The sequence below is a fragment of the Callionymus lyra genome, chromosome 7 (genome assembly GCF_982586985.1).
Source record: "Callionymus lyra chromosome 7, fCalLyr1.hap1.1, whole genome shotgun sequence".
NCBI classification, from domain to species: Eukaryota; Metazoa; Chordata; class Actinopteri; order Syngnathiformes; family Callionymidae; genus Callionymus; species Callionymus lyra.
Window position 1 is genome coordinate 28,469,949 of NC_141824.1, and position 9,985 is coordinate 28,479,933.

The following is a 9,985-nucleotide window of genomic DNA, read 5'->3' on the forward strand; positions in this document are numbered from 1 at the left end:
GAAGAATCCATGGAGATGCTGGAGGGAACTCTGGTTGCGATGACATGGTGGAGATCCTAGATAAGATAGAAGATAAGCAGCTCTGGAGGTGGAGCCCTGGGGTGATGAATTAAATGCAGAAAAGGAAGGATATACAAAGGAAGGATATAAAGAGCTCGATAAACAGAAAGGACTTATTCAGTCCTAATTATAGGCTTTATCGAAAAGTAAGGTTTTAAGATTGTTGTTAAACATAGAATAGGTGTCTGCTGCTGGTTCCACAGCACAGGGCTTGAAAACTGAAGACCCTGGCTCCAAATATACATTTAGGGATTTGTGGTATAACTAACAGATCTGAGTTTAAGGATCGTAGGGTCCTAGAGGGTTGATAAGTTTGGATAAGATCTTTAATGTATTTTGTTGCTAGGCCATGTAAGGCTTTATTTATTAAGAGAAGGATTTTAAATTGTATTCTAAATTCTACTGGAAGCCAATGTTAAGAGGACAGCCCAGGGGAAATGTGGTCGCGCCTCTTAGTCAGGACACAAGCTGCAGAGTTCTGAATGAGTTGAAGAGTTCTGAGAGACTTTTTAGAACATCCCGACAGAAGAGAGTTACAATTAAAAGGATCAAAACACGGAGTCGCTTCCGTTGCTCAAACGCGACGTCACTTCCGTCCCAGGTCTTATACTTTGCGTCATGGAGAAAGATGAACAATACAAAGTGTGTAACGATTTGTTTATTCGCCGCTTCAATTCAAAGAAAATACAAGCTTTCAATTATGATCGACCGGACCCACGATCTCCCGGCGAATGTACAGATCATTAGCCCAGGGCAGACTGGTCCCGATCTGTAGAAACATCGCTATATTTAAGGCAAATTTCCCGCCCAGGTGGTCGTCCTTTCCGGCCAAATTGTTCTTTCAAGTTGCCTGTGCCACCGATTCCCCATTGAGAGACATCTTAATTTGTTTTCCTGTAATCTAATTATTAAAATGTTTACGAGCGGGCGTCACTTTCTTTTCCGTCTTTCGCTCCCCCTTCTTGCTTCGTTCTTTGATCTACAATTTAAGGTGTGATTTGCAGATTAACAGATGTTTGAATTTACCGGTGTCTTAACTCTTATTCTGTCTTTAAACAGTGTGAATCAGTCTGAGTGGAATGTTGATTGTAAATGTGTAGCCAAACGTTCCCTCATGACATGGGGGAGGTGGGCTGTGGCTGTTGGGGACGGTCTACAGTTCAAAGATTGGGGGCTGTTCCCGGGCCGTTCGCTGGTGTTTGGGGTCGGCTCTGGTGGTTATCTCGCCTGCCGGGTCCTGGTCTCCCGCGGGTTCCTGCCGCGGCTTGGGCCCCTGTGTCTGGATCCTGTTGTGCTAGGTATGTGCCCTCTGGCCTGGCTATTTCAACCCCCCCCCCCTCTCCCCTCTATATATCTTCACCCGTCACCGGAGTCTGTATACCTGTGTATTGTATACATTTGTCCCAAACCCACACCTTTTTATTTCTCTCCCGGAGCCCCAGGGATCCACCTCCAGAGCTGCTGCTGATCCAGGATCTTCACCACGTCATCAGATCCCGAGTTCTCTCCAGCACCCCCATGGACTCTCCTACACTCTCCTCTTTTCTCTCACTATATCCTCCCTCACTCCTCTCCTTATCCATCTATCTGCCCCCCCATCCTTCCTCCCAGCCGGTCAAAGCGGCAGGCCGTCAACAATGAGTCTGGTTCCGCTCGAGGTTTCTGCCTTCTAAAAGGAAGTTTTTCCTCGCCATTGCTCACTGTACAGCTCACTGTACAGTGTTTTGTTTCTTGCTCTTTGTTGAATTGCTGGGATCTATTTTTCCTTAATCAACTGTAGTCTTTATATTTTTATTATCTTTTAGCATTAATTTAAGTATGGTGTATACGTATATAATAATTTTAATTTAACAACTCCCCCTGTTGACGTTTCTTTTATAGGTCACGTCATAAACAAAAAATCCAAATTTCTAAATCAATTTTTGTTCCGCAGCAACGTTTTATCAATTACCCATTTTAACAAATAGTCATCATCTTCCAAACAACATATCATCATCATGTACTTGCACACGCGATATGTATAACCAAAACTATAATAGTCTGCCTGCAATATGAATTTTTAATGTGTGACACAAGGCTCGGCCCCATTCAGAAGTGGTCCATCTTTCTTTCATCATGTGTCTCAGTATTCCAGTCCATCATCATCATCTTCAGTCGGTCTGACTGTTCTTCTTCTTCCTTAGTCGGTCTGACTGTTCTCCTTTGTCACCAGTCGGTCTGACTGTTCCTCCTCGTAGTCTAGCCGGTTCTCTTCGTCCATGTCCCGAGCCCAGTCCCTCATCTCCAACGTCCTCAGTGTCCATCTTCTTCAATTTACACACAAATAACCTTCTTTCAGTGGTAGCTCTGACCATGTACTTATCCGCATGTTTCTTCCTATAGGGGAATTAGTTGATGATACTTCTCTTTTGAGTATGTCTGTCTACTCATTCAGGTCAGGAAATCCTGCGTTCCCTTGACTTGATTTTTTTTATATCGTCCACTGATTTTCACCCTGGTTGGAGAAAGTAAAACACACATCCACTGCTCTTCTGCCTGTTATCTGGCAGTATGAGCCGACCACAATACATCTTCTTTTACCCCTTTTGTTCTGTTGTTTGTATTTATTTTGCATTTTCATTATTTCCATATTAGATCTATTTACATTGTTTCCCTGTCACTGTCACCTGGTCAAGTCACCAATAATGTCCACTGTTCATTCATTGCTCATTCCATTCATACATCAACCTTCCCAAGAGGACACATAACATCTTTTTTTATGGTACCTGTCCTTTGGTCTACTGTTGACTGGGCATCTCATAGATCACCCTGATGGTGGTGTGACCGTTCTGCACTGGTGTTAGTGCCACCAGCTGCTGTGTCCCCTTTCAGGTATCTCCACCTGAATGCAAATTCAAACCTGGATTCTCCATGACCTTTGTTAGGTCAGTCTTTAGGCCTCCTTTGTCTCCTTCAACAATACCCCGCAAAGGAGGACTACACATTTTGTTAAATAAAAGCAAAACAAAACAATTTTTTTATACTCATTATGCAAAAAACGAGACGACGAGTATATTCCAACTTTGCTTTTCATTTAAATATATCTTTTTACAACAAAGTTGCGGCACCCAACTCGCAAGAAACACTTTTTTAACCAAAATAGAAATGAACACGCTTGAATACTTATATTATAATATCCAAAATTCTTTATTAAAAAGCATGTGATATAAAAATCACAAGAAAAAACACCTTTTTAAACCAATATAAATTTAAGATAGTTTTCTATAAATTTCTTGAAAAAACACGCTGCATTAATCAAGAAAGTCTGTTTTATTTAATCATAATATAAGTACTACCTATGCAGCGTAACCATACTCAAAACTTTTTAAACAAGAAAGATGTTTTTAAAGAAATAAGTCCATCAGCACTCTCTGGGTTCAAGCGATCTCAGAAAGGGAGATATAGATGCCTCTATACCCTGCCAAAAGAGCACATTTTGCCACTCGAAATAATCCCAAAGCCAATTTTATTCAGTCTATAGTTACTATTTAGACCAAGAGCAGAAATGGAACAAAAATAATACAACTAGCTATCTTTTTTTTGTCTTAGAAGTGGAATCATATACAAGCCATTCAACTCACACAGCATCAGACATCGATTAACTTAGCCAGACAAAACTAAATGCAGAAATGTATAGAAGAGGTTTTCTGCTTACCTTATTTTGGGCCCGTTCGTTTGGATGAGAAAGCTTCCTGCTCCTTGTCCAAAACTCTCCACTACAAATCCGTCGTAAAGGCACCATTTAAAAGGATAAAAACACAGAGTCACTTCCGTTAGATTATCTTTTAGCATTAATTTAAGTTTGGCTTATACGTATATAACAATTTTAATCTAACAAATTGTATAAGGTACAATGACGTACATTGATGAATAACAAGTTTTTCTCCATGCCTTCCCTAAGTTGTGTTAACTTGCTAAGGAACCTGGGAAAATAATAAAAAGCTTTTGAGAGGGGTTGAATCCGATCACATGGATGGGTGTGAAGTGTTGGTCGCCCTACCGGTGAGCTGCTTTGGACATTTCAGGTGATGTATTTGGACACACCCATAATTGTAAATCTGACATTGTCGTGGAAATACTTCTGAAAAGCAAAGAGAGACGTTGCTGGGCCAACAACAAGTGATGCAACTACACTGATCCGCCACTTACAAGTCTCCTTTATTTTCAGACAATCGTAGCACAAAATCTGCAAAAATCTGTGACTTGTAAGTCTTGCAACTCATATAACAGCCACTAGATCAGCGATCACAGTCAAGCCATTAGACACGCAATGACAGAACATTAGGGTAGCCGTGAAGAAGAATGAAGAAATTTCCAAGAGAAAACAACTCTAGTAAAATGAAAGTAAAAGAAAGTAAAATGCTTAATCTTTTATTGTACAAATCTAAATGTTTTCTTTCTTGTTTATGACACCCCGGATATATTAAAGTTCATGAACTGTAGTCTGCCATGTAATGATACCGGTCTCTGTGGCACATGGTAAATATCAGTGGCTGAGACCCAGAAGTTCCTTGTTTGATTCCTGCCTCGCCCTTTGGCATTGATCTTTCTTCTTTTTTTTTTTTTTTAATAATTGTCTTGCAGCTACAGCAGCAAACTTGGCATTCATTCACTTGTTTATTTTTGTTCAGTGTTGAGGCATTATTTATATATTTTGCTATTTAGCCAACAACATAAAGTCGCCAATAAAATAAAAACATTTGAAAGTGCCACCACAAGTAACATACCTAAACTTACAAATATGTTTGCTGTGTTATGAAACCAAAACTGTAGAAATCTATAAAAAAAAAACTCAACTTGAGCACATATATATAGTACATATACTGTTTAATACATTTCTGGGAAGATGCAAGTTGTTCTTATCAATTTGTAAGCACTCCTAATTTTGAATTCAATTGGCTTACATTATATAAATATATGTTTGTAGTTTTTCTAGAATGACTTGACTGACACACACACACACACACGTCTGTGATTCCCATCTCTTTTTTCTTCGTCCACACAAATTTTGATTTCCTTTTGATATACAAGAAATTGTTCTCAGATCTTGTGGCATCCTCAGCTTTTTTCAGCACAGCTGTGGAAATGATCCAAGTCTTTCTGCTTGCTTCCTTTTCCGTTTCTATGATTTCTCTCAAGTGTCTCGTCTGGAAACAGCTGGATAGTCAGTCATTGTGCATTAATGTTTGAGAAGAACTGTTATCTTACACATTCTAAGTGCTCTCACTTTTTGTTCGTTCTTAAAGATCATTCAAGGAAGAAAAATTGTTTCAACAAATAACTTTCCTACAGCACTTTACTTTCCACGCCCCGGCTTATAATAATAGATGAATCGAAGGCGCCATCTTGACTTGAACGCATGGCTGTCACCAAGGGATCGCTTCAGATTTTTTATAGTCTGAATGTGCCCGCTGCTGTTCTCTTGAAAGGAACCCCGCTCTGCTCCGCTGTCAGTGACTCTGTGTCATCAGTGAAGTCATCGGTGCTGAACAGTTTTTCTGCTATGTTTGACCCCTTTCCTTCAATGACTGCCTAAACGTTGACAGTTTGATTCACTGTTTCACTAATCATTGTGTTGATATACTGGATCAAGTGGCACCTGTAAAATCGAACCTGACAATTAAGAAAAAACAGTGCCCTTGGACAAATGAAGATCCCCTGACTTTTAAGAGACGGTAAGGATATGACAACTATGATTAACTTATAATCTTTCAAATTTAATTCATATTAAATAATCATTGCCTTGCATTGAAATCCAGTCACTGCAACAACTCAGGTTGACAGGCCCAGGTCAGATAAAGCCTTTCACACACTGAGAAAGTTTAAACAATCTGGTAACTCCCAGCAGAGTCACTGCACCTGTTATTAAAGTTAAACACAACGTCTGCACACAGACCCCGGTCACATCAGCCCGGGTCTCGTACTTCGATTTGTGGAACAATCCAGAGTATGTTCGGGTCGTTTATTTACCACTTCTAAGCAAAAGAAATACAAGCGTCCTTCACGATCGACCGGGCGTCCTCCTTTCTGCTACTCAACAAATTGACAGTCCAGAACAGAATAGCATTGAGCTGTAGATTTAAATTCATGTTACAGAACAGGAGGTCGTGTCTTCCGGCCAAATTGTTCTTTCAAGTTTTCTGATTCCTTGGTGTCCCGCTGGGAGAGCTTGCCTGTTGTCTCCTGTAATCTAATAATTCAAATGTTCCCGGGTGGAGGTCACACTCATTATGGGCGTTGTTCCTGTCTTCCGTGTTCCCCCTGGGTCTCGGGTTGCATGTCCTGTGACAGGAAACGTACATCGAGGAACTGAAATTTAAGTAGCCACTCGGACAACAAGGTCTTGTTTCATATTATTTTTTAATCAAATTTACATGAACAGAAACAAAAAGTAAAATCCCTATGGTACTAGTTATTGATTAATGAGGCATGAAATCTTAGTAAACTTGGTACCCAAATGAGTGAAGCCCACCATGCTCCCTAAAGGGTACGTTTTTGCACTTCCTCCTATTGAAACTCAGCTCCTAAGGGCAGGCATCTGGGCAACATGGTTTGACTTTAGACTATTGTTCAAACTAGGTCACAATTGATAATCGTGGGGTTCTACATCTAACTGAACTTCACTTTTAGACAACATCAAAGACACCGGGTCTACATTATATACCCCTAAGTGAGGATCTAACCTGCCAAAGGCAATCACATAGATCCTGTGAGCCCAGGATACAACTTAGGTTGTAGCTAGATAGCAGCCAGGACAGCATCAGCTACAACCTCCATCACCCCCTCTTAAAATGGGCCACTGACATTGCGTGTGCGCCAATGTAAGTTAGATGTAGAACCAAACGACCAGTCGCGTGGTTGAACGAGCTTCTTTTCCCTAGTTTTCTTCGGGATATTGACCAATCGCAGTTGCTCAGGAGCTTACTTTTGGAGCTCCTCTTCTCCTCCCCCCTCCCCTCCTGAGAAAGCATAAACTCCTCCCTCTTCCTCCTGACGCTCAGGTAAACTCCTCCCACCTCTGACGCCAGACTTCCGAGTGATGACGCGCTGTGTGGATTTGATTTGCGACTAGCATCAGAGCGGGACAGTTTGTTTATTTGCGACAGCATTGTTAGCAAGAGAGTTAAGTTCATTTTTTGTCCTGTATTGAATGAAACTTGTGATACTTCCGGTTGTTTTTGTGGTATATAGACCAAAAAAATGCTAATCTACTGTACATTAAAAAAGCTAGTTTTTCAATGAAAGTTTAGCTTGTTTTTGTGGTAATGTGGCGGCATGAGCACGGATACAGTATTGCTCATGTAATTGTGTGTTCATCAACAACGCCACCCTGGGAATTTCACCCAGAGGATATTAATGTGAAGGTAAGCACATAGGTTCATTCGTGGGAAAGGAGCAGAGACAGTAATTCAGTAAGAATATTTATTATTTATATTATTTTACCACAATAGAAAAACAATGCTGGTTACGACTACCTTGCTCAGGGCTGACACCTACGGTGAGAGATGTCCGACGAAAAGGGGGGATCCCTGGGAACACTACAAAACAAACAAAACCCACGTGCAAAAGAAGGGGGGGAAACACCACCACCGGGACACCAATCCGACGCCGCAGTACGGCAGCTCCTGAGCAGATAGAGAATGAAACTTTAACAATGAGTGACAACAACGACGAACAAAATACAAATGAATATACTTTAACTGTAAAACTAAACAAATGACGAATCAGAAAATCACAGAATGATCAAAATAGTCACACGGAATGAAACAGACACAGTTGAAATAAACGTAAACAAAAATGAACACAAGTAAGAACTCAAGAGTCCGGGGTGAACTGCGACACAGAGCCTCAGTCCGCTGTCGCTCGCTCGACTTAGTGCGATTAGCCAATCACACACACGCACACTCGGCCGTCGGGACACGGAGGTGGTCGGGAGGGGCGAATCGTTGTCACACGATCCGTCCCAGCAGTTCCGGGTGAAGATTAAATAAACAACCCAAGACAAAACAGCAGTGAGTTAAGCGGGTGGTCTTAGCGGAGGCTGCGCTAAGTGACCTAGGGCGATCAATAAAAGCAGAGTTAAAAATAAACGAAAAAACCGGAGGAGGAAAGCTCAATATGTGCCAATCACCTAGCCACATACCGATCAAAACATTCTTAGGGAGCACGGCACGAAACGGCGTCACCCACTTCGTAACGAAGTTGCAGAGGGGAAGCAACACGCAGCCAAGCACACACCCAGAGAGGAATCTATCAAAAGGATCAATGAGCTTACCACAGAGCTGGACAGAACACAACGAGAGAAACACAGCCGTCGCCAACAGCCTACCTCTGTCCCCGGAAGCGGAAGCGTAGGACGCTGATTGAGGTGGGAACTCAGCCTCCAGCCATTCAGAGCGAGAGAGAAGTGTGCGCACCGCCCCCTTTTAACCAGCAGGCTAAGAAGGGATTGGCTGGAATGCAAACAACCTCGTCCTGCTACAATCTCCCCCCAACAATTGAATCGTCGGCCCGACGATGGAATAACCGGACACAATGACTGAGTTTACTGCCATGGTCTAAACAGTGCAGCAACAGAGTTAGACACTGAGTTGGAAGGACTAGTAGATCCTTGTTTAGGGTCTGCTACCGGCCGTGGAAGATGGTGAACATTAGAGTGCTGACCCGCAGTTGACCTCACTGTACGCCGCACAGTTTCTCTGCCGACCGAAGGGAGAAGACGGGGCCTGTCCACCATAGGATCAGGGTGCACAGAGGTTGAAGGTTGATCTCTGGGGCTAGTATGGATTGGAGCTTCAGCCTGGACAGAAATGGGTGAAAAGCTCTCGGTCCTTAAAACCAGACAGTCACATTCAGATGAAAGTTCATCTTATGACTGAATTGACTCGGGCGGAGATGGAGAGGGAACAGCGGGAGGTTCACACGAAGGATCGACACAAACTACGGCTTTTAACAAGGAACGATGGACCTGCCTGGTTCTATCTGCATCATCTTTTGGGGCGATGGTGTATACCGAGCCCCCTTCTTTCGGTACCCTCAAGACAAGGTGTATGACAGAAGACCACTGATCTTGGATCTTGTGGCGGCCCCGCACACCAAGCTCCCGCAACCAAACGAACTGGCCCTCCTTCAGAGGAGCATGCCGGACATGTTGATCATGATTTCTCTTACGGCGCTCCGCGGCCACCTTTAATCGGTCACGGGCCCCCTCAAATGCCATCTGCAGTCGGGTTTGATGCTCCTGAACCCACTCATGAATATAACCTCCCACGGGGGTCTTAACCCGACCTAGGAGAAAGTCAACAGGGAGCCTGGTGTTGTGGTGTGGTGTTATAGGCATACAAGACCTGGGGTTGACATGAGCTCCAGTCATGTTTCCGAGACACTGGCAAAGTACGCAGAAGATCTAGGAGTGTTCGGTTGAACCGCTCACACTGACCATTTCCTGCTGGATGGTATGGAGTGGTGCGAGATTTGTCAATGCCATAAAACTCACATAGTTGTTTCATAATGGTGCTCTCGAAACTACATCCCTGATCCGTATCCGAGCGGGTACCCCAAACCTGGAAAACCACTCAGTCACCAGGACCTGGGCAACAGTAGTTGCTCTTTGGTCACGGGTAGGGACCACCCGGGTATATTTACTGAATACATCCGTCATCACCAGGATGTCTTCGAAACCATTACGGCTGGGCTCGAGGAGAGTAAAATCAATAGCTAAAATTTCATTAGGCCGAGAAGCCATCAAGTGGCCCATGAAACTACGCTCCTCATTATTGGGTCGTCGTTGACACCTCCAGAAAGCCAATGCTTCCTGGATAACTGGGTCAGTAGCCTGGAGGGTAGCAATATCAGACGGCGAACGATGAGGTAAGGCTGCAGCCAC